Source organism: Chanodichthys erythropterus, chromosome 11, assembly GCF_024489055.1.
Source record: "Chanodichthys erythropterus isolate Z2021 chromosome 11, ASM2448905v1, whole genome shotgun sequence".
NCBI lineage: Eukaryota > Metazoa > Chordata > Actinopteri > Cypriniformes > Xenocyprididae > Chanodichthys > Chanodichthys erythropterus.
In genome coordinates this window covers 53446944-53474883 of record NC_090231.1, presented here as the reverse complement: position 1 = coordinate 53474883, position 27940 = coordinate 53446944, and the positions used below count along the sequence as shown (strand labels likewise).

General features: G+C 39.0%; 1 protein-coding gene across 2 annotated transcripts in view; it reads right to left on the bottom strand.

Moving 5' to 3' along the window:
- zfhx3b (zinc finger homeobox 3b) overlaps positions 1 to 23560 on the bottom strand; it is a 164455-nt gene extending 140895 nt beyond the window's left edge. For both annotated transcript variants that reach the window (XM_067400051.1, XM_067400054.1), the window contains exon 1: positions 23152 to 23560. The gene's annotated coding sequence lies outside the window, so the exon portion shown is untranslated. The remainder of the gene's footprint in view (positions 1 to 23151) is intronic.
- Positions 23561 to 27940: the final 4380 nt, after the last annotated feature.

Sequence of the window (27940 nt, the reverse complement as noted above, 5' to 3'; positions counted from 1 at the left end):
AGTCCCTGATGATGTCCAGATTTGTTTTGATAGAGTCAGTCACTGTAGTTTCTAAAAAGAGGGCCATAGTGGGGCCCATTTTCCACACTAACCCTCATGTTTCTCAGAGCTGCTATAATTAGCCAACTTTGTTCTCCGCTGCATGTCCAAATGATATTTACATATACAAATCCCGTTTGGCTGCCGAGAGACCATTCCAGCAAAACCAGCTAGCAGAGTTTGCTCGAAATGACAAAACAAACAGGATGAATATGTGTCCAATGCGTACCCCACAGATAATGAAAAAATATGGATGGTTTGAATGCGGTCGCATTGTGTTTTGACTTAAAACGGAACACTCAGCGCGAACAGCGTATTACCGTCATGCTGTCAAGTCCTTCTGAGTGTTTTGGGGGTCAGTGGAAGCTCTTTAGCTCGGGCAGGTCAGGGCTTGAGGTCTGAACGCATTACAAAGAACATTTCAGAGCTCTCAGCAGACAGCGACCGCTGGAAGCAAACGCCCTCAGACGCTGCATAACCCTCCAACTTCTCCTCAAGCACTGCCAAGTCTCTCTCGCTTTCACTTCCTCTTCTGTCCTGCAGATTACTCAAGCGGTTAAGCATTGCATGATGTCATAACACTGTCTGATCGGTGGATGTCATCAGCAAAAAAACATGAAAAGTTTCAGCCCTCTTGTTGTAAAGTTTATGAGTGGACAAATCTGATATTAAACAAAGTGAAATCAATGTGAATAGGATTTCCTGAGTGCTTAACACACTTTTTTTTTACTCTGTGTTCTCAGGCCTGGCTCATTAGGGGCCATCTTGATTAGCTGCGGAAGGCTTTGTTGAAGAGCTATTTGTACGTTCACTAACAGTGAATGAGAAAATGAAAAAGAGAGAGAGAGAGAGAGAGAGAGGGAGAACGAGGCAGGTTTGCAGGTTTCAGTTGAGGCCTCGCCCTTGCTCTGCCACGATTGTAAACTTTTTCTGTTGATATGCAAAGCAGTGCAGATCATTTGGGTCCCCATGGCAACAGCGCCCCTGCTTTGCACAAATGTAATGATTAATCGCGCCTTTGATAACAATGGCCGGCACCGCTGTTCCAACATAAATGCTGTGAGGAAGACAGTGTGTGACTGCATGGGGATCCATACACAGATCTACACGCACACCCACTCCCCTGCTGTCGACCATTCGCTGAATGCAAGGGGTGTGTGGCCATGTGTGACCACGTGCTAGCTCGCACTACTACACAAATCGGAAAACTAGTCTTGACTGCAAGATTGGTTCTCGTATGTGCTCTCTTGTGAGGATAGATAGATAGATAGATAGATAGATAGATAGATAGATAGATAGATAGATAGATAGATAGATAGATAGATAGATAGATAGATAGATAGATAGATAGATAGATAGATAGATAGATAGATAGATAGATAGATAGATAGATAGATGATAGATAGATAGATAGATAGATAATTGCTGAAGCTTTTATCACGGTATACAATATTATCACAATATTAAAATAAGTTGCAAAAAAGTGTTGTCATACTATAACAGGTTTAATAACTTTTTTCTTCTAACAAAAAGATCTGAACATTTAAATACAATAAAGCAACACAAAAAATGTACAAATATTTCAAACAGATTAAAGTGCAAAATAATTAGAAAGAACAAAAGGTAACGCTTTACAATAAGGTTTCATTAGTTAACTAATGCATTTACTAACGTACAAAAAATACAACTGATCTTTGTTGGTCTTTGTTAGCCATGTCCATTAAATAATACAGTTACAACTTTTGATTTTAATCATTTGTTATTAAACTGAACTAAGAAACTAACATTAACTAAGGTTAATGAATGCTTTTAGAAGTATTTTTTCATTGTTACTTCATGTTAACTAAGGTTAATTATTGGAGCCTTGTTGTAAAGTGTTACTGAACAATAATAAGGAATCAGAACATTTTCAATCAATAGGCTATCTAGGGCATGTTGCAGTCTAGATTAAAATGCAAAAATGTTTAAGTTTGAAAATAAATAAATAAATCACTGTGAATACAAAAATCTGAATGGCTGTTTAAAACAATGAAATACTGTTCAGAAACAGAAAGTAGCACAGCTACTTTGTTTACGGTGTTACCAGTTTAATGGCTGCATTTCTGCTGTTCCCAAAGAGCGCCATCTACTGTCAGAGAGTGAAAGTGCATTTTCATTCAGTCTTTGACGCAGCATACAGTGGTGTTGTGTATTTTAACCGGTTGATGGGAAAAGTATTCTTAAAATGCATTCAAAAAATCTAAATCGTAATAAATAATTATTCACGGTATTTTGAAGTGCCCACTATAACAATACATGCATGTTCATTATTGTGATATATTGCATATCGGCACGTCTGATCGATAGATAGATCGATAGATCGATAGATCGATAGATAGATAGATAGATAGATAGATAGATAGATAGATAGATAGATAGATAGATAGATAGATAGATAGATAGATAGATAGATAGGATAGCCACATAGTAACAGTCATGTCAATGTGAAACAGTGGCCCAATTTATCTGAATTCACCCAACAGATAGATGAAGCCATTGTGCGTATGTGTTCGTACAAGCCAATGTTGCGGCTTGCGAGTCAATGCAGGAATGTTGCCAGAGTTTAGGTCTCTGAAACTGTAATTCAATCAGTGCCACTTGGCTTTGACGCAGATTCACTTTGTCAGTTGCGCTTTACCATTAATTTATCATTTCGAAAACAGAGACAATCCAAACAATCATTTCTCTCTCCTCTGATACCTGTCAGAGAGGGGCGGGTGCAAATTTAATAACTACATTTTATTGGCCGACACCACAGCTTCACTCCTACACATGGACAGGCTCCACCTAAACTCGTGAAGTGGGTTAAACATGAGGGATAAATCCTCCAGTTGCTACTAGCCAGATGAGTATCAACCACAGGCCTGACAGAAGGGCTCACCCAGTCCACCCCCCTGCCCAAAGCCGCATATATACATACTACTGAGGGAAAGTCAACAGTGTGTTATGTCTAGTGTCCAGATGGTCAGACGTGGTATAGAAACATGGCCTCTGAAAGGGGCCGGGCTGGGAGCTTGGCCATGCAGCACAGGGTTAATGGTGCCGTGAAGAGAAACAATGATTTCATAGAGAGTGCGAGTGTGAGGGGGGCTCCTCATGCAGATCAGGGACAAACAATACATTTTTTTTTTTTTTGGCCTGGTCAAGCTAGTTGCTCAGATTTTTGGTGTAATAAACTATATACAAAAATATATAGTTTAAAGGATTAGTTCTCTTTAAAATGAAAATTACCCCAAGCTTTACTCACCCTCAAGCCATCCTATGTGTATATGACACGTTATTAATAAATATCATATTAATAAATATCCTAACACATCCAAGCTTTATAATGGCAGTGAACGGGGCCAACGAGTATGAAGCTCAAGAAAGTGCATCCATCCATCATAAACATACTCCACATGGCTCTGGGTGGTTAATAAAGGCCTTCTGAAGCGAAGCGGTGCGTTTGTGTAAGAAAAATATCCATATTTGACAAGTAAAATATATAGCTTCTGCCAGAAAGCCTGCCATATTCAATTTACGTCAGTTATGCTTTTTTCGTAAGTTGAATATGAAAGGTGTAGGACGTTTTGAACTGCAAGAGGCATTACACTTTTTTCCTATGTTGAAAACAGAAGGCGGTCTAGCATAAGCTAGATATTTAACTTTATAAATTGTTAAATATGGATATTTTTCTTACACAAATGCATCGTTTCATATTTGTTGGTCCCGTTCAATGCAATTATAAAGCTTGGACGTGTCAGGGTATTTATTAATATAACTCCCATTGTGTTCATCAGAAAGAAGAAAGTCATATACACCTAGGATGGCTTGACGGTGAGTAAAGCTTGGGGTAATTTTCATTTTAGAGTGAAGTAATCCTTTAATCTAATATAAAACTACTGATTTATCTAAATTTCAACCAATTCTTATTGATGCTTCAAAAAGTCATTCTTGCAATTTCAATATAACTATCTAAACGGTACAAAAGCTGTCACTGTGATGGTACCTTTTAAAAAGGTTCTAAAATATGTACCATTTAGGTACTAATATGTACACTTTTGGCTCCAATATTTACCTTTTGAGGTACTAATATGCACTCTGTAGGTACAAAGGTGTACCTTTTGAAAGGGTACTGCCCCAGTGACAGCTTTTGTACCTTTTTTTCTTAGAGTGCATTGCATGCCAGCTAGATAACATCACCTTGGTGACAAGTTTTAACGAGCACAATCCAATAACAACATTACGTAACACATCACAGAAACCCAAATGTTTACGTTTTCAAGCATTAAAGTGTAGTGATGTTGTGACCTGCTAGGGCAAGTGACAGTTCCGTCAACTGGCCCAAACTTGTTCTCACACCGGCCGCAGACCAGCGGGCCACCTTATTGTTGAGCCCTGCAGATGTTGCCAGGCCCTGGCGGGTCACACAATCACAGACACATTTGCATTCCTGATAGAGGGAATTGGGATTAAGGGTCCTGAATGCCTTTCTCAATTCTGACAGAGTCTGAACACACAACACAGAGAGAAAAAGCAGGACGACATGGGGAGAAAAGGCTATGGAAAAAGAGAGAAGAAGGACAATGAAAAGAAAAGCACCTTGAGAAAATACAAAAAATGTTAAAAGTGGGAGAGAGAAAGGAATGCAGAAGGGGAAAAAAAAGGACAACTTGAAAGAGGGAGAGAGACAGGAATATAAAGAAAATGTATTTAACAACAAAAAAACAGCTATTGTGAAGATCTTTAACAGTGGGTTAAAATGTATGAATGTAATTGCATTTATCATAAAATATTAAAACATTTATTTTTTGAAAAAAGATGCACACTTTACGAAGAAAATAAATCACAAAAAGAAGATTTTATATGATAAAACCATAGACATTTTCTTGTTGTCAGACATTATTGGATCTTGTTCACTGTTAAATGTATTGAATTATATCTGTAGTTACTCTTTTATGACACCTGTGTGAACTAACTTCATACATTTACTAAAAATCACCTTGGTACCAGCTGATTAAAAAAAATATTTTAAAAAGGTCTCAGAAAAGTGATTACAGTAATGAATTGATGCATTTAAAGTGTGCCTCGACTGTCCAAATATGTTTTTGGGCCACTGTATGTGTGTGACAGTTGTTTGGCACAATGAGGGGAGAGAGAGAGGCCCTTGTCCAGGGCAGAGGTCTAGAAGAACTTGTTTTATCCTCTGCAAGAGACAGTACTGACCAGCTGTGTTCAGTGAAGAACCATGGCTTAAACAAACATACACAACCTTTGATCAAACCACCATGGCCCAGCCAAACATGCCCCTAAGCAGACACAGAGCATACAAACAGTCATAGATCTAGTTGTGTGTTTAAGTGTGTGTGTACGTGTGTGGAAGTTGAGCTTGGCATAGTGAAAAGGCAACATAGTGGTGAAACTCAAGAGGCAGTGTAAATAAAGAATGAAAAGACAGCAAGAATCTTTCTCTTTCACTTTGTCTGTCTCCTATGCTAATTATTAGCATGCATGGCTGCAGTACACAGTCATAGGCTCTGTTCCAAAACCTAGTGAGCTCCCTAGCTGTCTATGACTTACTTAGACAGCTGCCTTCTGTGGCAAAATGCCGCTAATCACATGAAGCATATGAGAGACACAACATAACTGATTCCAACAGAGTTTGGTGTTAGCGTGTTTGTATATAACAACATGATACTTGCATAAGTGCATGACGCACAAATGTTGGGGAAAATAGTCAGTTTGTTAACAATTAGGACACATAAACACTTCTTTTGAATCTGTCATCTACTTTCCATTTTGAAATAACGCAATTCAGATGAAGTAGCCTATATGAGACACAGCAATTGATTCCACCAGTTTTATGTTAGCATGTTGCTATGCTAATGATATGATAATCTATTAAAAAAGGTACTGCAAATATTGGGTGCAATATCAGTCAGTTTTTAAATTAGCAATAATGAATGAACAATTATCAAGAATTTAGCGGTGGTTCTCAACCAGGGCAGGGTTTCCAGGTTTTCACAACGAAACCTGCCCAATTGCTACTCAAAACTAGCCCAAACATATTTCAGGGGGGGTTTCCAGGGGAAAATCACGTTCGGGGAGTAAAATCCACATTTTCAGTGGGGTTCCCTGGTAAAATTCACATTCCAGGGGCTAAATATGAAGTTATTTGAGGTCGCTTCAACCCGCGGACATGAAAACAACCCACGGCAACAGAATTAACCCTGTTGAAAAAAAACAGCATATGCTGGTAAGGTAGGTTTTGAAGCTGGTATGCTGGTTTGAGCTGGTTTATGCTGGTCCTATGCTGGTCCAATGCTGGTCCATGCTGGTCCAGGACCAGCTTAAGACCAGCATGGACCAGTATAGGACCAGCTTAGGACTTGCATAGGACTAGCATGTACCGGCATAGGACCAGCAAAGGACCAGCATAGGACCAGCACTTGACCAGCACAAACCAGCTCAAATCAGCATACCAGCTTCAAAACTTACCTTAAACAGCATATGCTTTTTTTTTCAACAGGAAAAGTAGCCCAATTCCACGGGAAAACCGTGGACTTGGCAACACTGGACTAGGGGGCCTTTGCAAACTTCCAGGGGTCTTATTATGCTCAAACTAAAAAAAATATAAAAATTGCATGAGTACATGAGGTAAATGGCTTAGGTAGAAGAGCCTTCGCAAAGAAGGGCCTTGGATTCAAAAAGGTTAAGTATATCATCGACATTTCTCTTGACAGTCAACAATCTTGATATGTGCTGTTTTAAAGGTGCCCTAGAACATTCTTTCACAAGATGTAATATAAGTCTAAGGTGTCCCCTGAATGTGTCTGTGAAGTTTCAGCTCAAAATACCTCATAGATTTTTTTTTATTTTTATTTTTTTAACTGCCTATTTTGGGGGATCATTAACTATGCACCGATTCAGTCTGTGGCCCCTTTAATTCTCACGCTCCATGCCCCCCCGAGCAGCGACTATAAAACAAAGTTCACACAGCTAATGTAACCCTCAAATGGATCTTTACAATATGTTCGTTATGCATGCTGCATGCATGCTTCGGATCATGTGAGTATGGTATTTATTTGGATGTTTACATTTGATTCTGAATGAGTTTGAGGCTGTGCTCCGTGGTTAGAGCTAATATTACACACTGTTGGAGAGATTTATAAAGACTGCAAGTGTTTAAAAATGAAAATAGCGACGGCTCTTGTCTCTGTGAATACAGTAAGAAACGATGGTAACTTTAACTAAATTTAACAGTACATTAGTAACATGCTAACGAAACATTTAGAAAGACAATTTACAAATATCACTAAAAATATCATGATATCATGGATCATGTCAGTTATTATTGCTCCATCTGCCATTTTTCGCTATTGTTCTTTCTTGCTTACCTAGTCTGATGATTCAGCTGTGCTGCTCCAGACGTTAATACTGACTGCCCTTGTCTAATGCCTTGAACATGAGCTGGCATATGCAAATATTGGGGGCGTACATATTAATGATCCTGACTGTTACGTAATAGTCGGTGTTATGTTGAGATTCGCCTGTTTTCCGGAGGAAATGAGATTTGCATAAGAAGGAGGAAGCAATGGAGTTTGAAACTCAATGTATGTCTTTTCCATGTACTGAACTCTTGTCATTCAACTATGCCAAGGTAAATTAAATTTTTGATTCTGGGGCACCTTTAAAAATTGGATAAAACAAGTATCTTAGAAGGCAGCATAGTGCTGCTGCCTACCTTTCTGGATCAGCTGCCACATTGGCAGTGAGCCTATGATTAATCCCTTATAATGATGTCTAGATAGGCAGCTCACTAGGTTGTGGAATAGAGCTATAGTGTCTCTCCTAAGCCCACAATAAGGATAACTAAAGAGGCACCACAACTAATTAGTTTTAACTGCAGGAGAAACAGGCACTGAGGGATGAGCTAGTCTAAGAAAAAGCTGGAAAGCAGACCAGAGCAAAGCTTATCCAATTGATTTATATTCACAGAGGTCAAACCCAAATTCAAGGATCTGGCTAGTCTCAAACACTGTCAAAATTCATTTCCTCCACCTCAAAACATTTCTGCTCAAAATGGAGGTATCGCCTGCCCTCTTGTCTCTCTTGGAGAGTTGCCTGCTTCTGCCATAATTCCATCAGAGCTAATTGCTTCCAGCACCGTTGTCATTTCTGCGAGAGAGGGACACTTTTCAATCAACAAAAGCCTGTCCGTGCTGAAGCGTGGCTGATATGAGATCTGCTGTTGTGTGTAAACATTTGGAGCAGCACAATCTGTACAGCATGATAAATTCAAATTCCATGTTATGGCAAACACCTAAAAATAATTAGCCTAAAAATAATGTGCAGGTTTGCAAACTCTGCTATTTATGGTGAAATATCGTGTTGTTGCATATCTGGCTCATTCTTGGCCTCTAAAGCTTGTTCCTGGACTGTAAGTTAGTGAGTGTGGCCCTGTTCTCTGGCAGCACTGCAGGGATACTGTAGAGTCGAGTATATACTGCCCCTGTCCGCAGTCAATGCGAGCCACTGACTCCGAAAGTTAATATTTTCCTCTCTTCCACTCATAAATTTGCATGTGATTAAAAAAGCTGACCTAAATGCATTTTGAGCACCACGAGTAATTAGTTATAGCATCCTTTGTAGGAGGGCATGTGTTAAGAGGTTTTATCCTCCCTTTTGGAAAATCCAGCTAACAACAGCTTCAGATGGTAGCTAGATTGATGTAGTGTTCATACAGGCAGTGCAAGACAACAACTGGAAATTCGTTATCTTCAATGAGCAAATGGCAATTTGAGCTGACATCTGTGACCATCTGTGACAAAGTTCAACTTTATGCACATGCAACTACCAATGACTACTAGCAACAGTAACTTGGTGACCTGTTAAGGCCTCAATGTATTTCAAGCGAAATCGAAGGACAAAGTTGTGTGTCATCATTTCGAACAAAATCAGGTCAAAACAAAGTTCATTTGGAGTTTGTTTTGGGAGTTTGAAACGGCTAAAGTGAACTTTCCGGAAATGTTTGCTCCGGCTGGTAAACACCTTTGAACTACCATTGGTCTATGGCGATTACGTGATAGGTATGTGCGCTTTGGGAAATCTGCTCTGGTTAATTTCCTCCGTAGAATCCAAAGAGGTCAGACTTCCACGAGCGAAAACATAAACACTGGAGAGCTGCTTTATAGTAGAAACTGAAGTGTAATTTTAATTGAAAGCATAAACAATGACACTGTTTTTTCATGTTTAATATTGTAAAGCTGTTTGGTTTAAAGCGATCTATTGTATAAAGTGCTATATAAATAAACGTGACTTTAGTTGACTGGAGTGCCAAATTCCAGAGCTCATGCAAACATCCACATCACTATGATCAGATGCAGATTTTGTTGTGTGCTTATTTTGTTATTGAGAGGAAAGTGCGCAGAACATATTAACATATTTATCTAAAAGGCAATCTCAGCAGAGTGGACGCCGTCAGGTTGTTCGCTACCAGTATGCTGCTGCTCACATATTTCAAACTTCTTTTTACCTCAAAGCAAAGAACGAAAAAGAACATCAACATTAGCATATAGAGGCCTTTAGTGGCAAGACAATTTTATTGTTTTTTATAGCTGGTCCAACTTGTTCTAAATAGTTGATCAGCTAAGATCCAGTTGGTAGACCTGTTTCAGCCTTGTAGATCATATACTAGATCAATCTAGTTAGAGCTGGTAGACCACCTTGGACAAGCTACCATATTCCAAAAAACAACCTGACCACCTTAAACTGGTACACCCTGGTTTTCCAACAAAGACCACTGCCTTCCTAATAGAGAACAAGAACTGAGGAACACAAGTTGCCTTGCGATTCTCATCTATATCAAGCCCTGGAATCAGTTCCGTGTAGAAAGGAGATGCCCTGCAAACAGACCCCCCTTGATGTTGAGAAGGAGTGTCAATGAGGGGTTAATAAAGAAAGACAATGAGTAAACAAGTAGGGCAAGACCACCCCAGCTTGTAGGACCTCCCTTCCTCTCTCTGGGCTGGCACGGACTCAATGGGATCTGCCGTAATTAGTCTCACCAATGCTTGTTTAGCATTTGCATATAAATGCTCTTGCTGGCAAGTGCTAAACACACCATCACGAACCATGCCCAAAACAGACGGTGACTACACCTCCGGACCCTCCAGGAGAGAGAAAGGGGTCCCAGGGGGCCCTCCGCAGACACAAGCCCCCTCTGTGGCTCTCCTCCCCCGTGCCCGTTGCCTTCAACAGGTTGGCACCCATCTGCTAGCAGCGAGGGGCCACGGCTTAGCCTGCTCTCAGTTCCTGTTTCATAGGAGATTGTGAAAGATGGCAGCCAGGCTTCCTGTTTCTCTGCTTATGTCATGAGAGCGTTTCGACCCTAAGAAATGAGCCCTGACAACAACAGGCAGGCGACACATAGTGTTCTCAGGATATTTTAAAGGATTAGAATTAAAATTTTCCTTTCTTCAGTCGAAAAGAAATTTTTTGAAGAAAGGTTTTTGGGGAAAACATTCCAGGATTTTTCTTTATATAGTGGACTTGAATGGCTACCAATGGGTTGAAGGTCCAAATTGCAATTTCAAAGCAGCTTCAAAGGGCTCTACACGATCCCAGACGAAGAATAAGGGTCGTATCTAGTCAAAATTTGCACTTCAAAACCATCTGACATCGTTGTTTTACCTTTTTTTTTTTTGTAAAGGCCGTTGGGACTTAGTCTTTGCACGTTCGCTTTGTAGATACTTGCTAGGTACTTCCGCCTACGTCAAGCGTAACCTTTGGAAGGTGATTACGTAATGCGTGGCGCATCACAGAGCTAGTGCAAGACTAGCATTTATGGTTAAAAAGTGTACTTTTTTATTTATTTTTTACAAAATTACATATATAATTTCGCTAGATAAGACCCTTATTCCTCGGCTGGGATCACGTAGAGCCCTTTGAAGCTGCACTGAAACTGCGATTTGGACTTTCAACCCGTTGAACCCTGCTGAAGTCCGCTATATGGAGAAAAATCGTGGAATGTTTTCCTCAAAAATGTATTTCTTTTTAATTGAAGAAAGAAAGACATAAACATCTTGAATGACATGGGGGTGAGTAAATTATCAGGAAATTTTAATTCTGAAGTGAACTTATTCTTTAATACATTTTCTTTCAGACCGTGATAGTAAAGCTCCTGGCCCCACAGATGGAGTTGAGAAATAAAAATAACACAAGATCTCTTCCCTGTAACTGCTCTGTGATCACCTCATCTAGCCTTGGGATGGCTGCTATTGTTCTCTTTCTGTACAACATGCAACAATTCTTTCCTTTCCATGAGCCTCCCCCCTTCTCCCTCTCTCTCTTTCAGTTTCCTCCACGTCTCTAGCAGTTGTTATGACAGATCGATTCATAAAAACGGAGTGGAGGAAGGAAATGATGAAACGAGTGTCTGTGCACCCTCCACCCCTCCGTCCCATCCACTGTAAACACAATGGAAGTCACCAACAGGAGATACCCACACCAGAACGGAGATAAGCTACAGAACACTCAGAAAAACACACACAGCTGGCCCTCGTAGCAGTGACTGCTAGCAGTTCTTCTCCCTGCCTAAAACTAACACTCATCGGACTCTGATAAATTGTATTGCTCTTTCAGAGCTCGGGATATTCTCTGTGGAGTTTTCAGTTATTCTTTATTTAAGTAGCAGCTTTTTCTCAGATGTTTCTCCTAAAATTCCTTAGGAAAGATAGAGTTATAGACAATTGTTAGAGCAAAGCTATGCAATTAGTGAATAGCATAGCTCAAACTATTTGTTCTGGGATGAATTTGAGAAACGTTTGTGAAATCTTTGGCTTTTTAATTGCAGACAGTGGTATCTTGGCACAGCGTGTGACGTTGTTGAGATCTTTTCTGAAATTCTAGAGAAGTCTTTTTTTTTCCTCAGGAGAAACATCTGAGGATCAGGAAACTTAAGCTGGCTCAGAGAAACAACTGAGTTATTAAATAGACCTCATTAACATTTCTTCTTTTCTATGGGAGGGAGCCAATCTTGAATTTAGCAGACAGATATTTTTACATGCAACATGACTCAGTTCCATACACTGTATGTGATTTGGACTTCTGACAAATTCTGACGCCCTGTCACACGAGTGTCATATTCCCTGACAGCATGTCTGTCATTACCAGCTTGAGACATTAATATTTACGTGCCACTGAACAAATTAGCTTTCGATGTGTATTTCCAGCAACCGCAAGCCAATATGTTCCTCGACTTGTGTCATCCAGTCTACCTTTAAGCAGCCATCAGGTTAAACTACAGTGAGAGAAACAAGAGGGGAGAATAGGTTTTCTTCCTTATGTGTATAGTTACAAACTCGTCACAAAGCACATCGAAAAAGGGGACAGAAAAAAAGGAACAAAAGACTGGCACTTGACAAAGTAACTGATCCATAAATGTTTCATGTGAGCGCCAAGCCTGTCTTTCACCTCTGCCTGACCCCCCCTACACTCCTCTCTCTTTCTCTCTCCCACTCTCTCTCTCTCTCTCTCTCTCTCTTATTTGCTTAGTTCACTCAGCTTTAGAGAGAACAAAAAATACAATCATCTTTAAAAATTAGGTATTCTTTAAATTAGGTGAAAAACAGCTGAAAGATAAGGGCACAGCAGCTCCATGAGACGAAAACACGTGTATGAATTGTGACTAGGAAAGATTTAATTTATTTCATTTTACTTTTATTTATTTATTTATTTATTTATTTTTTGTGGAATGGCAAGTCGTTACATTTAAAAATTAGACAATATTTTAATAATTGTAATAGCTAAGGTAATCTTTTTTTATTACATGCACAGACCATTTTTTCGCAATAATACATGGAATGTAAATTAAGAAACAAAACATAGAAAATGTTATCAACAGTGTTACGCATTACAAGTAACGCGAGTTACGTAATCAGACTACTTTTTTTAAAGTAAAGCATTACTTTTACATTCACAACAAAATATCTGAGTTACTTTTTCAAATACGTAATGCAAGTTACTCTGTTTTCCCATTTATTGACTGACAGCTAAATGTGAACATTCATTTACTCATTTTACTTGCACAAAAACAGATTCAATTTTCCTCAAAATGAATTAAAAAAGTGAAATGCAAATTAAATATGTTAAATAATACAAATATATTTTATGTATTTAATGTCACTTTAAACTTAACTTTGCTGCTGACTTTCGATAATCCAATTCAACCAAAAGTGTGTGAAAGGGACTTAACATTTGCAGATTTTCAAAAAACAAAAAAACAAACAAATGGGCAAGCCCAGCCCAGGTGAGAAAAAAATAACACAAATGTAATGTAACAAAAAGTAACTAAGTAATGTAATTAGTTACTTTTTTAAGGAGTAACGCAATACTGTAACTCATTACTTTTAAAAGTAACTTTCCCCAACACTGGTTGTCAACTATGTTGACTTTAAAATTTGAAAACAGCAGCAGATACAGATTGTGTGTCACAAAAGGTCAGTCTGACACATGACAGAACGGCAGACAGCATGTGTGACATCACGGCGCGGGGGTCACCGTTCTATTGTGGCTGTCTGGCCTTGAGGAATCCCCAGTGGCACGATCGCACCCCGAGCCCACTCATCCAGTGCCCCAAATTAGAATCAGGGTGAGGAGCGGCTTGAATATGTTACAGCCTAAGGATGCAAGGTCAGTTCAATGGAAACAACAGAAGGGGTTCAAGTCTTTTTCCACACACTGTCCTCTGAGTGTTTTTTACATGTGTGTCCATCTCTGTATAGAGTCACACAGCTCCTTTGATTTAGTTCCAATTTAAGATTCTTAAAATGCATAAAACAAGTGTTTAGCAGTGCAGAGACAGAGATTGTGTGTGTGTGTGTGTGTGTGTGCACATGCAGGTGAGTAACCAGACGCCCCGTCCTCAGAAGGACAGACAGCAATAGTACGACTTCACTCAGGCCTGATTTAATTGTGGCCCTATGTAACACTTAATAGAGAGCACAGTGCACCTGGCAAAAACAAGTTACACCCAAGAGGGGGTGGAGGGGTGTCCAACAGTACCAATTAAACACCTTAGCCAATGAGCTGACCTCTCACAGGACTCCTCGTGCCAATAAACCAATCACACCGCACCTCTCATGTCTCATTAAATACCTATGTGATAGGAAGGCGACAAGGAGAGACAGCTTTTTTTTCCGCCCAACATTTAATTATAATGTCTGGGAGGAAAAGAATTCTGTGAAGTAAACAATCATCATTACTATTGAAAACAACACCACTTATTCTGAGCGCCGAGACACAGACACTGATATTTGCACACTGCTGTCATATTTTTCTTTTATTAAAACAAAGCTTATACAGCTTATTTACAACTCGTAAATAAGCTACTAAAATAGTGTAAAAGTACTAAATTAAAAGCCTCAACAAAATAATTTATTAAATAAAATATGCATTTACATATAACAGTGCTTCTTAGAATCATTTAAAAATATTAAATTGTCAGTCTGAGACTGTGGTTTCATAAATGATGCATTATGTAAAGCAAAGCAGAACTGAATCCTAAATTTATTTCCTCATAGAAATATTTGAAATGGCACCAAAATGGCTGCCATCAGAGACGAATGTGATCTGTCTGCACACTCTACCAGACACTGGCCTTGATCCTTACATATATATATATGACAAAACAAAACAATTGGTGCATAAATTGGTACAAAAATAACAAATTTCATAAATGCATTTTTTTCTTATTGCATTAGATTTAGTAAAGTTAAATTTAAATTATTTACATTTAATCATTTTACATGATTTATACCTGAGAAAATTTTAATATATTGTTCAGCGTCCTTATAATTATTTATAATATATTAAAGATTATATATATATATATATATATATATATATATATAATATATATATATATATATATATATATATATATATATATATATATATATATATATATATATAATATATATAAAACATTAATTATATACAAAGAAAAATAAATACTATAATAAACAAACTGAATAAAAAAAATGTTAAATATAAAAAAAAAAAAACATTTACTAATATTAGGTTAACATCCAATCACTGACACAGCTTAGTACCAGTTTATGAATTTGATGATTCAGTGTATATTTTGAGAATAAAAATTAGAACAAAACAAATGATCATTTCCTGTTTTCAAAATAAGAAAGAAAAATGTATACAAAAAAATGGCCCTGGAAACAGATGTAACATATATGGTATTAAATCCTGCACACGTGTGTGTGAGGTGAAAGCCCAAAGGAGAGGTGCTGTTAGAGGGACACGGAGCCTGTAGCACTTAGGGGCCATTTTATTGCTTTGCTGTGGTCAAGTGAGGTGCAGCGAGCTCAATTCCAGCACAACAATGACAAAGAGGGCCGCCGAGACAAAGGGGTATCTCTTTGCCTCTTAACCCCTTCAGTGCTAAACACACACACACACACACCGAAGCCACAAGCACCCCGCTCATACCCCGCACATAAACACTCTACGATACGCGGGACAGTTTGTAATAGCCGCTCCGTTTCAGACCATACTAATGGATACAAGAGTCAGACCGGTCTGACGGGTAGAGCTAGGCCTCAACACCACAAAGACAGAATCGAACGACTCTACTATACCTTTATTTCCTCTCATCCTCGCTCTCTCCGCTCCTCCTCTCCCAGTGCACCATGGGGGACCCGTATGGGCTGCTGCACATTTGCAAATGAATCACGCTTTTTGTTTGAGGTTTTTTTCCCCTTCTCCAAACATGGAAAAAGGGAGAGAGGAGGGCGAGCGAGCGAGAGAAAGAGAGAGAGGGGGGCTCCTGCCATCGCTCTTTTCTTTTCTGCTGTCTTTAATCCTGAGGAGGATAAGCTGTGCCGTACACAGAGAGGAAGTGCCATCGGCCTGTCGGGCTTCACCCGTTCCCACTCAGCATTCCTGCAGCCCTCACACACACGCACGCGTGCTGTCGATCACTCACTCACATGCACAGAAAAGGCCTGCGTTACTGACAGCACATGCAGCACATGATCTAAGCGCGCTTGCCGATTTGTCACTCAGGAAAAAATTGTGCTGCATGTTTCATAAAAATCTATTTTTATGTCCTCACCACTGCTGAGCAACATGCAGCCTAGACAGAAAGAAAAATGCAATAAAATAAAATTCATATGATTAAAAATAAGGAATAACTTGCTACAAATACTCTCGCAAAAAAAAACCTGTATAGCTGCAAAACCACACTATTATATTCTTTAGAAATGCAGCAGTAATGCAACAAATGACTGCTTTCTGTGATATTACCCAGCCGCGAAATCGAGAGACAGAGCATGATACAGCGACACTCCTTGACCGAAACACACACACACTCAATCCAGGTCTGTTTTCATGTCATGGTGCTAATCTAGCCGAGGCTAACACTGGCTGTATCACATGGCATGCTAAGCGTAAAATGTGCTGGAAAAATGACATCTGCAGACGCTCTCAGGGCCCCGATCAGCCTGACTGATCAACTCCACCGCACAAGTCTGCTTCTCACACGAACACAATCGACAAATCATATTAATATCATATCATAAAAATTGCCATTACAACAGAGCTTCAGAATATTAGAACATTTTGTATATATATATATATATATATATATATATATATATATACAAAATGTGTGTGTGTGTGTGTGTATATATATGTTTTATTTTTATTTATTGTATTTATTGCCATTTCTAAATTCTTATTTGATATATATATACATACTTATATATGTGTGTGTAAATATATATTATATATATATATATATATATATATATATATATATATATATACACACACACACATACAAACATAAAATATTTTTTTCTTATATATAGCATTTATTCATATTTAAAGGAATAAATATGTCAAACTAGATCATTCTCTACTATGTGCATGAAGAGGACTTTTCATTTGAAAATGACACTTGTAATACACTTGCACTTACACAAAATAAATGTGCACACTTATGAAATGCATGAAAGGGAACAAAAAAAAACTAAATAAAGGAGGGAATGAGAGAGAGAGAAAGAGAGAGAAGGCAAGGATCGGGTCAAAGTCACAGGCCACAGGACCCCACGCTTTGTTTCTGCATGGAGAGAAAGGCGACCTGGGCTGCCAGTGTCTGTGTGTCCTCCATGTTTTATGCATTCTGCCTCTTTGTGATGATAAGAGACAGCGCGGAGGGCCGGACGCTGGGCTCCAGGGTGCAGCAAAGAGGAGGGGTTGAGAGCTGGTCCATCTCCGTGGCGGAGAACATGAAGCTGCCTATCGAAACTAGCGGCCGGCTACGCTGTTATTATCCACCTCAACCACGGCCTCCACAACACTGCAGCCTGTACAGCCATGCTACTATGCTAGAATTCACACTCACAAACACACACACGACAGACTTGGATTTGTACCACTGCAAAAAACACACTGAGATAACATCTGCTTTTGGATGCTATTATATATTTAAGCAAATATCAAATCCGTTTCTTCAGTTGCTAATTGATAGTTTCACAGTATATACACAAAAATGGCTTGATTCTGTTGTCTGGATTTTCATAAATTAGCCATTTTGCTTCACATGAGTTTGTGAAATGCAGGCATTGTGTGTCCTCATGGCATTAGCTGTGAATGACAAATGCTGAAGGCTACGTCTGTCTCTCAAAATATTCCCTGACCGACGGAAAATGTGCAAAAGCAGCTTCTCGCAATAAAAGAGGAATTCCTGTCCTCGTTCCACACACACACGCACACGCACACACATAAATGTCTCCTTTTCAGGGCTGACCCTGCCTATAAACAGCTCAGGATCTACTAGATCAGGTGAGGACTTCTGCTTCTCTCTTTCTGTTTTCTATCACTCATTTTTTCCTTTCAAAGCAAAAATAAAAACACTTTATTTAGCAGTTTGGATGTGTTAGTTTAATCATGCTGTTATAACATGTATAATGTACATGAGTGTGTATATACACAAAAGATTGTTTAGGTAATAAAAATAATATATATTATATATAAGATTATATATATATATATATATATATATATATATATATATATATATATATATATATATATATATATATATAAACACACACACACATTTAAAATAGGCAGATGAGATCACGTGCACACACACAGTCAATCATAAATCTCCACCACAATGATTTGGAGACAGTTAACATGATAACGTATTGTGAAACAGCAAGCCGCAGACATTTCTGCCAACTTTACTGGGAACAAATAAAAGAAAACAGCAAAAAAAAAAAGAAAAAAGAGGAGGGGGAAAAAAAGAGGAAGCAGAAAGGAACATGCAGACAGTCAGTGCAACCGTCTGAAAGGTGAAACCGTGGCTTGAGCTGAGCTTGTGGTAAAAGCTGAGTTTACACAGGTATAGCGTACCTAACTATCCCCCCCCCCCTCCAAACACACACACACACACACACACACACACACACACAGACCATCCTCCCCACCCACGCTCAGCCTACCCCCAGTCTGTGGTTTAATGATAGCACTGACATGTATGCCATTGTCCTCCCCCTCATTATGGGACGACTGGAAGAACTGGTCCTGACTGCACAGGCTTGCATATTCAAAACCATCATGTGTAATCAGACCCAGTGCTCCTGCTAACCTAATTTACACACACACAATCCAAGCCCTACAGCAAATGGAGGTGGCTGGGCTTTCTCTGCGCTCCTCCTCGGCACGACTGGATTAATGGAAAACTCGTGACAGAGATCGTCTCCTCTCCACACACACATACACACACTGCTTTCACCTTCACATTGGACCATCTCTGAACGCTGTGAGTGCTCCACACTCACTCACACACACACATACATATGTACTAATATATATATATATATAAATATATATATGCTCTGTAAAAAAGAATTGTTGTTTTAAAGTAAGTTACCTGGTTGCCTTAAATTTTTGAGTTGACTGAAATTAAAAATTTGAGTTAATACAATAAAAGCTATTGGTTTAATCAACAGAAATTCAAAATATTATGTTATCTGAACTTAACCACATTAATTATTAAAGTTGATTTTACAAAAGAAAAAAAAAGTGATAAATCATGCAAATATTTTTTAGGGTGTTTTTTTAAAAAAAAATACCACTGATTGTAATATTTTGTATTGTCAAATATAAAATAATATAACACACTATAAAATAAATATTGCTTTTAATGCATAATGCATATTAAATAGTGCAAGAGATTACAAAAGAAAATTGTGCATAAAATGTATAAACATTTAATATTGCTGTTATTATCATACAGCATACTAAAAGGCGGCCTGTCATTGATGTTGACCCAAAGAGGGCCCTCTACCACTGAGGACATCACTGAGGCTTTCCCTAAGGGTGCCAGCAAGAGAGAGAGAGAGGGAGAGAAAGAAAGAGAGAGAGAATAGGGAGGGGTAAAGAGGAAAGCACAGTCTCCCCCTGCCCTATATCTCCACAACGACATCCATACACACTCACATGCCACTCGGCAAGCCGTCTCGTCGTAGTAGCATCTCCAATTTAAGCGCCATACATGACCAGGATGAGTACACTTGGCAATATATACAATTGCTGTTGTAAGAGGAAGCAACGAGAAATCAAGCCTCAGAAAGACAGAAAGGGAAAGAAAGCAAATATAGCAAATCTACTGCTGAACAAGCAATTTCACTAAGCGACAGTATCATATGAGCAGCATGAAAATCCTAATTCTTAAAAACAGTAAGAACAACAGGAATAATAACATAGTTATTATTATTTAAAAAATTAATAACTGAATTGTAATACAATTAAAAAAGTTATTTGCTAACATTAATTCATATATATGTGTGTGATAATTTATCATTAAATTATAATTAAGAAAAAGTGATCTTAATTGAAGTAGTTTTTTGAGCAAATCAAAAACATTATATCATCCAACACAATGTCTATATATTAAAAATATCTATACTGAAAGCTAAATTAATCAGAGACACACACATATATATTTAAACTAAGGTTTAAAATCAAAACTGTGTTCCTGTATGTCAGAAACCGTTTATTATTTTATTCAATCTCAGGTACAAAAAGACGGACCACAACGCCTGTCTGTATCTTTCTGTAGCTTTGAGAAAAGCCTGAAAGAATTTCGAGACAATGCAAATGTTCTGCCAAACCACAACGCAAACATATGCACAACTCAGTCAGACGTTTTCTGTAACACAGCGAATATCCTTACAGCAGCCCAACAAGCACACAAATCTGTTCAGAGCCTATAATAATACAGTGTTAAGTACATACACACAACACAGCGTAGTTTTACACTGCTTGAATATGGACGTGAGTTACTAAATGCTACGTGTTTAAGTGTTTCATGACCAGGTGAAACACAAAAGGCACTACAGACAACAAATACTGCAACAATATGACTTCCTAGAAATGAGTCAACTGCCATCAAAATCATTGTCCGCAAAAGGATTAGCCCTGAATAGCGTTTCATGAGTTTTTGAAGAGTGAGTGAGATGGCAAAGACTTTGCCTGCTGTCTTTGTTTTGTGATGGTGAAAGCCAGAGCAGAGAGAGAGAGAGAGAGAGAGAGAGAGAGAGAGAAAGAGAGAGAGGGGAAGGGAAAGGATAAGGGAGAGCTAGAGCGAGAGAGAGTCCATGCACAGCATCTGAATTATACTATATATACTTTTTGTGTGACGCTTGTAATTATTGCCACCCCTCTACTAGGGAGCCGAGAGACATTAAACCCCTGACTTATCTGTCCTATTCCTCCTCCCTCCCTCCCTTATTCTCTCTCCTAAAAACAGAGACGCTGGGTTGTCCACTATGCCCCCTTTTAAGCGGTTAAGAAAAGGAAAAAGATTTAAATATAATAACGAAATCACACAATGGCTCAGCCTGCCAATTTCCCCTCACACACACACACACACACACACACACACACACAGATCTTTGCAATTCAGTTGTAATACTTCTTCCTTGTATGTATAAAAAAGACCGAAATTAATAAAACTATGCTTTGCAGACACTGCACAGTCTTAACCTAAAGAAGTGTGTCGTCCCTGCGTTAGCTTCTTGGTTCATCTTGTTACGACACGTCGGGAAGGATAAAAAGGTCTTGGGATTTGTGTTTTTCTGACCTCTTCCCTGATTCCTTCGATATGGCCCGTGGCTATTTGACCCCGTCTATCCTCTCAACTCTCTTTGCATGCATGCCTTCCTTCACGAGCGTTCTCTCTCTCTTTCTCCAAAAAAAATATTTTTTTTTAAAAAATAATCCATTACTTCAAACTAAGGACTTTTTTTCCAGTGCAAAATCAAACACGCTCTCTTTTCGGCTGCTCTTTTGTTGGTCAAACTTGAGGTACATTTTTATAGTCTTGCTAACCCCCACAATCTCTGTGTATTGTTTGACCCCACAACATAACCCACCCCACTCTTTTCCCACTCTTCGCTGGCTCGGTAATGTTGGGTTTTTCCCTTCTCTTTCTTTTTTATCTTTCTTCCACTCACTCGGTGACCCCTGCTCCCTTGTTTCTTGCCGTCTGACCCCAAGTCTCTCAACCTCCCCCTCTCTTTCTTCCCCAACCCAGCACATCCATGAGCAGCTCGCAAACAGTCAGTCAGCTCTGGGTCTGTCTGTCCTTCCATTGCATCTCTTCTGTTTTCTCGTTTTCTGTCTCACTGTGGGCTACACTGTATCATTGTTATGGATCCACATTTCCGTTTGTTCTTATACCTTGGAAGGACTATCTATCTCTCAATAGCTCTTCGTTCACGCCACTTTTGAGGTCCCCATCTCTATTTTTTTTTTTTTTTTAATTCATGCTACACCTGTGGTCTTCATTAAGTTTTAGTTTTATTAAAATTCGAGCCCCTCGTCTATTTGTGGGGCAATTTCACCTCAGTAGTTTAAGCTAGTTGGAGCTATAAGCGTCCCGAAGTTGTTTATAATTTGAACAGTCGTTTTCGTCGTATTTTTCTCCCTCAGGAGAACGTACGCAAGTTGTACGCAAAATGCAATACTGATTTCCTTCTCGTTGTCTTTGTTGTTGAAATTACATTTCACTGTTTGGATTTTTAGATGTACAAATTCACGCCGTATGTGTGGGTTTCTTGTTTTAAGTCATTCGCCGTCCTCGCTGTGTGTGTCGCGCGGCTCTTCGGGCTCTGTGAGCTCCGGCTGATCCGCTCCTGAGACCCGGGGCTCCGTCTCTATACCAAACACACTCCCCTAAACACTCACACACACTTCACACACATACACACACACACACACATGCCTATCGATTTGCATGTGACTCCGGCTGGGAAGCAGCAAAGAACAACTTTAACGTCGCTTGGAATGAAAAATAAAACGAGAAAAGACGGTGAAAGTGACAGGAGCGAAAAGTAGAGGAACTGAAATGCACAGCAAAGGGCGGAAAAATCCACACTAGAAGAGACTCGAAAAAGTAACGATGGGCGCAATATTGAGGATTTCTGCTCGCTAAATGAGGGAGGAAATGAAAGTAAAGGAATAACGAGCATTTTGGTGTAAAAAATGGAAAAGCGGGAGACGCTTCCCGCTCAGCGGACGCGGACGGACTCGCAGGCTGGACTAAGACGCTCCTCTCCCGGCTACGATCGAGCAGAGCTCCCGCTACTCTCCCACCAACCTCGCACATCGACACCCTCTCAAAAACCTCTTTCTTGACACTATTCGGTCCTTTTGTGACCCGTGTGAATACACGAACATGCAGAAGTGTGTTTTAAATCCAACTGTTTGGAAAAGGAATCGCTGTCTTGCCCTTTTCTTTTCTTCCAGTCATGAGAAGAGCGAGGACGAAGCCAGATGTAAACACAGGTAACGATACTAATAAACGGCAGCAAATAAAAGCAACTTGCATGAAAATAACTTGCGATCGCCTGTTCTTTATCCTGCTAGGAGAATAGGCAAAGCCGGGGCTGGTACGGCGAAATCCCGAAAGCCATCGCTTTAGTCTGTTATTGAAACTAAAGAGAATCGTAACGCTAAGAGAGAGAAAGACAGAAAGAAAGAGAAAGCAAAGTTACAACTTACAATGTTTGGCTGCCGCTTTGAGATCCTTGCTTTTTAATCCAGTATTGAGACGCTTTGGCTAAAGATCCCATCAAGGCAGTCCCTTTTGGTCAGTTTGCGTTTAGGATGATGGTAAAAGAAAGATCATTGTTGTTGCGGAGAGTAAAAAACCGGAGTATTAGTTGTAAAGGCAATATAAAAATAATTTGGATGCAAAGCAGGCGATGAGTCTTGTGTTAGAGGGAGAGAGGAAGAGGTGAAAGTGAGATCTGATGATTGAAAAGAAAAAAACTCTTTGGATCTTTATTCCTGCTAATTAGTTTCCTGCAAAAAATGGCTGTGATTAATTCAGTGCGCATGTGCTTCATTACACAGGCACGACGGGAAGGGCTAATTAGCCACCTTCTGGATCAATAAGATTCAGCAGAGAGCCGAGGAGAGAGAGAGGGAGGAGGGAGATAGAGGAGGGAGGGAGGGATGGATGGATAGATGGAGAACGAGAAAGAGGAAAGTAGTGATCGGGAATTGAAAATATGGAATTAAGTACAGCACAAAGTAAGAGTTGGATGAGAAGGAAGACACTGAAAGTTAATAGCGGAGAGGCGCGCGCAGCCCCTGCTGCACACTGCTATTTGGTCGCGAGACGCTAGTTTAGATTTACAAATCAAAACGTGTATGTTTATGAAATGAAATAGCGCAGTTTTTGCCTCGAAAACGCTAACTTTGGAGCGCTCACAAACCCCGACAAGTTCGTCACACTTTCAGCCGCCTCTTATTTAATAAAATCATCTTATGCCAGGATTAACGCTGTTTAGATTTTCTTGTGTTTTCTTTCAGAATAGGCAAAAGTGAAACAAAGGCGGCTTTATGTGGACACTAATAAAACGCAACTCTCTTAGTGAAGCTTTATCGTTGCAAATGTTAAATAAGCAAAACACATCAGTGCACTTATCTGCTGTATCGTGAACAACAAACTCAGATTAGTAGGCTACTTTCACAAAGTAGGCTTGTAACGACACGCATTTTGCATAAATGTACTGACAAATGATTGAGAAAAATGAACACCTTCATTTTTCAAATCTGACTGAAAGGCTGAGCCTCTGAACTTCTGTAGTATAGGATCCATGCGTTATCTTAAATGGGATCTGCATGCATTTGTGTGTGTGTGTGTGTGTTTTATTTTCTGAGGTAAATACAGACTGCTAATTTAAATGACACGTTAGCAACACGCAGCGTATGCATGTAACGTCGTTATAAAGCACAGTCATTTTTAAGTGCGATAAATTAAGTTGGACTTTTATCTATCGTAGTAACACCTTAATATACAGCCTGTATTTACGCTCCCGGTCGCTCCCATCATACTAGATCTTGAGGAGGAATCAAGACATTGCAACCGAATGCGAGGAAAAACTGTGCAAAAACTAGAAACCACTTCCCTCTTTTTAGCTTTTCTGAACAAATTGAAATAATTCCTGTTAGAGTCAAACACAATATTGACTTTGAGACGAGAAGTAACCTGATAATAAGAGATGCTTCTTCACATATTATCTTTAGGAGTATACTTGATTGAACCAAAAAGCACTGTATAGATTATAGGCAAATGAAAAATCTTAACATGTGAAATTTTCTGTTTCTGTTCCCCCCTCTCTCTCATACACACACACACACAGTCACACACATAGAGAGAGGGAGAGAGTGCAATGTAAAAATCACAAGTTCTATAATAAACATTCTATTCCTCAGTGTAATTTAGTTACTTTGTGTCATGTTATAGCATTACTTTAAAGAGCTCAATATGTTGTTTTTAATATGTTATTATAATAATTTGAAAAACGTCATGTTTATTTAGTTGTACATTTTAATATCATGTAAATCGTTCCTGCGGTATAAAACGACACGTTAGGCTACGCGATACATGTTGTGTTTTTTAATAATTCTCGATAAGGAGTGTAACTTTCAAGCGCGTGCGTTCAAAGAGGTGACATTTGATCAATAGTAACAACTGTAGTATAGATCGGTGGGTTTCTCCACAGGTTTGCTTTTTTCACTTTGCCCCAAAACAATTCTCCTACTCTTGGTGGTCACTTAAAACGCCCTCTTCCCGAATCAAAAGCGTGTATCCCAGTTCCGACCTTTGAGCCCAGGCCAGTGTCCTTTCTCATGATAATTCTATTGTTGATTCTTACTAAAGAAATGACAATTCCTCTCTTTCTCTCTCTCTCTCTCCCTCAATGACTACTTTCACTATTGACAACTCTAAGGGGCCATAATCCTGCCAAATATAACTAACCTGCTTTTATCGATTACATAATGTTTATTGGAAAATGATCAGATATAACTTTTTAGTTGATGTGTTTTGTAACTTGTTTTTTCTTTTTTTTTTTTTTTTTTTGGTTGCACGACGACATTTAGACAATGTATTTTGCCGAATTGTTTTTCAGAATACATAGTAACAAATGCCGTGCTGCCGCATTATACATAATGTATCTGAAATAAATCTAATAAATATGTGTATTGTGTGCTGTACAATTATAATTGATTGATGTGTGTATATTAAACATTGAAGTGGTCATATAGAATAATAATGCTATATATATTTCAATGTAATAACACTCCAGTCAAATATTTTATGTTTTAATAAATATTTAGAATATAATAAGCATTGTATTTTATTTTATTTTATTTCCATCCCATGTCATATCATACAGAATATGTTGGAGAACATGGAACACCTCGCTTTGGGATTTTCAAGGAAACACACCTCTATGAAAGCCATTGAAGCATTATCACAAACGGCTATCGATGCATTATACAAACAATAGCAATATTAAACACACCCTCGTGGAATAATATAGGTTAGGCGTGACAGTGCGCGTGGGTGTCCGTGTGTGTGTGCTCGCGTAAATGTAAGTTCTAGTTTTAAAAGCGTATATTGTATTATTGCTGACGCGTAGATATGTGAAATATTAAGCATAACTGCCGTCACGTGCGAGGAAAAACAGAAGTGACAAATGAAAAGTTACAAAATAAAACGTCGATACGTTTGATATGCATACAGGCTTTGCCTTGAGAGAATCTTCAGGATTGGTGATGTGCCTGCTCTCTTGGGAAAGAGGGATTGTAAAAATGAATGAATGGAAAATAGAGTGCGTGAAGAGTTAGAGGGGCAGTGAGATAATAAGAGGCCGGTGCGTGAAAAGGGACAGAATCAGAGCTTGTCTGTCGCTTTGTAACCTGCCATGGCCAATCTAAGCACATTTGAATATGCAGTGTGGTCCTGTCTGGCGCTTGATAGCCGAATTTATGGACGCAAGTATCACCTCAGCTTCGTTTTCTTCAACAGATATACGCACATAATCGTCATTGCAGGCTCTTTTAATGTGTTTCTTATCTGTTAGGTCCAATCCTAAATATGACTGGGAATGACTGAACAGACAACCAAATATGCATGACCAACCCCTCATGGTGAACATGCTGATTGATCTGACTAGAGATGTGTGCGTAAACCTCGGCCCATCGCCGTGCAAACAATGAATTCCACATATGAACCCTAAACTGCAGTAACAAAATCACAATCCGATGCCGTTTTATTTATGATGAAAACAAAAAGCTACGAGTGTTTTGAGAGGAGAAATTTGATAAAAACGGGTTTAAATCAATGTGCGTGTAGGCTATGTATTATTATTTTATTATTATTTTTTAGTAGGCCTATTTCAAAAACCTCATGCACCACGCGTGCCACCATTGAATAACGAAGAGCAGTAAGGAAATGAAGCATTCAGAAATAAAGACAGCAGTCTTTAAGGGCGAAGAATGAGAAGAGCATTCACTGTAAAATAAATTATTTTCATGTTTTGTTATCACAACTTAATGTGGTATATCTTGACTAAACCAATCGCCTTCATTGTATTAACTCAAAGGTTTAATTTCAATGAACTCAACATTTTAAGGCAACCAGGTAACTTGCTTTTTTTTTTTTTTTTTTTTAAGTTAAACCAATGATTCTTTTTTTTTTTTTTTTTTTTTTTTTACAGTGCTGTAGTTCAGGTTAAATATAGGCATAGGGGATTTTGTCTCTAAAATGGAAGCAAGTTCAAGTTGCATTGGCATAGGAGCTAGCAAAGGATTTTTTTTTTTTTATCTTCATGCGTCCCTAATGAAAGAACATCGCGCTTAATTAACATTTTTCTGCATGGTTAACTAATGCAACTTTAACTTAGTCAACAGCAGCGGCTTTTTTGGGGGGGAATGGGCCCTCCATGCACTGTCCGCTGCAGAGGAGGTGAGAGTTGTGGCGCATGGCTGGTCTGAATCACACACTGGGACTCATTGACAGCACAGGAGCATTGTCCGGTCTGAAGCCGCGGGTGGCGGCATGGGGCAGGACGTGTTACCAGGTGCAATGGCAGCGCCCTCTTATGTTCACTCTGGCCATGGGGCTCAAACACCACATGAACCTGCCTTGTCAGGGATGTATGTTCCCTATCTGCCATCTCTATACGTGTCCTACGTCACCGGACAGCGTCAAATCAAGCACACATAAGAATGCATAAAGGTAAATGTCTGCTGGAAAATTAACAGATTCCTTGCTTCAGATTCTATAAAACATCTTAACTTTACGCACGAAGCCATATACTTGAAAGGAGTGCAGCGCGCACGACTTTTGTGAGTTTTGGGGGCCAATTTTAAAGCAGAAAAACAAAATATCATGACTTAGGAAAAATCTGATATGATGGAAATCATAAATAATTATAATAATAATGCAGAAACAACCGCACTGTATAAATAAATAAACAAACGCTCCAAGACA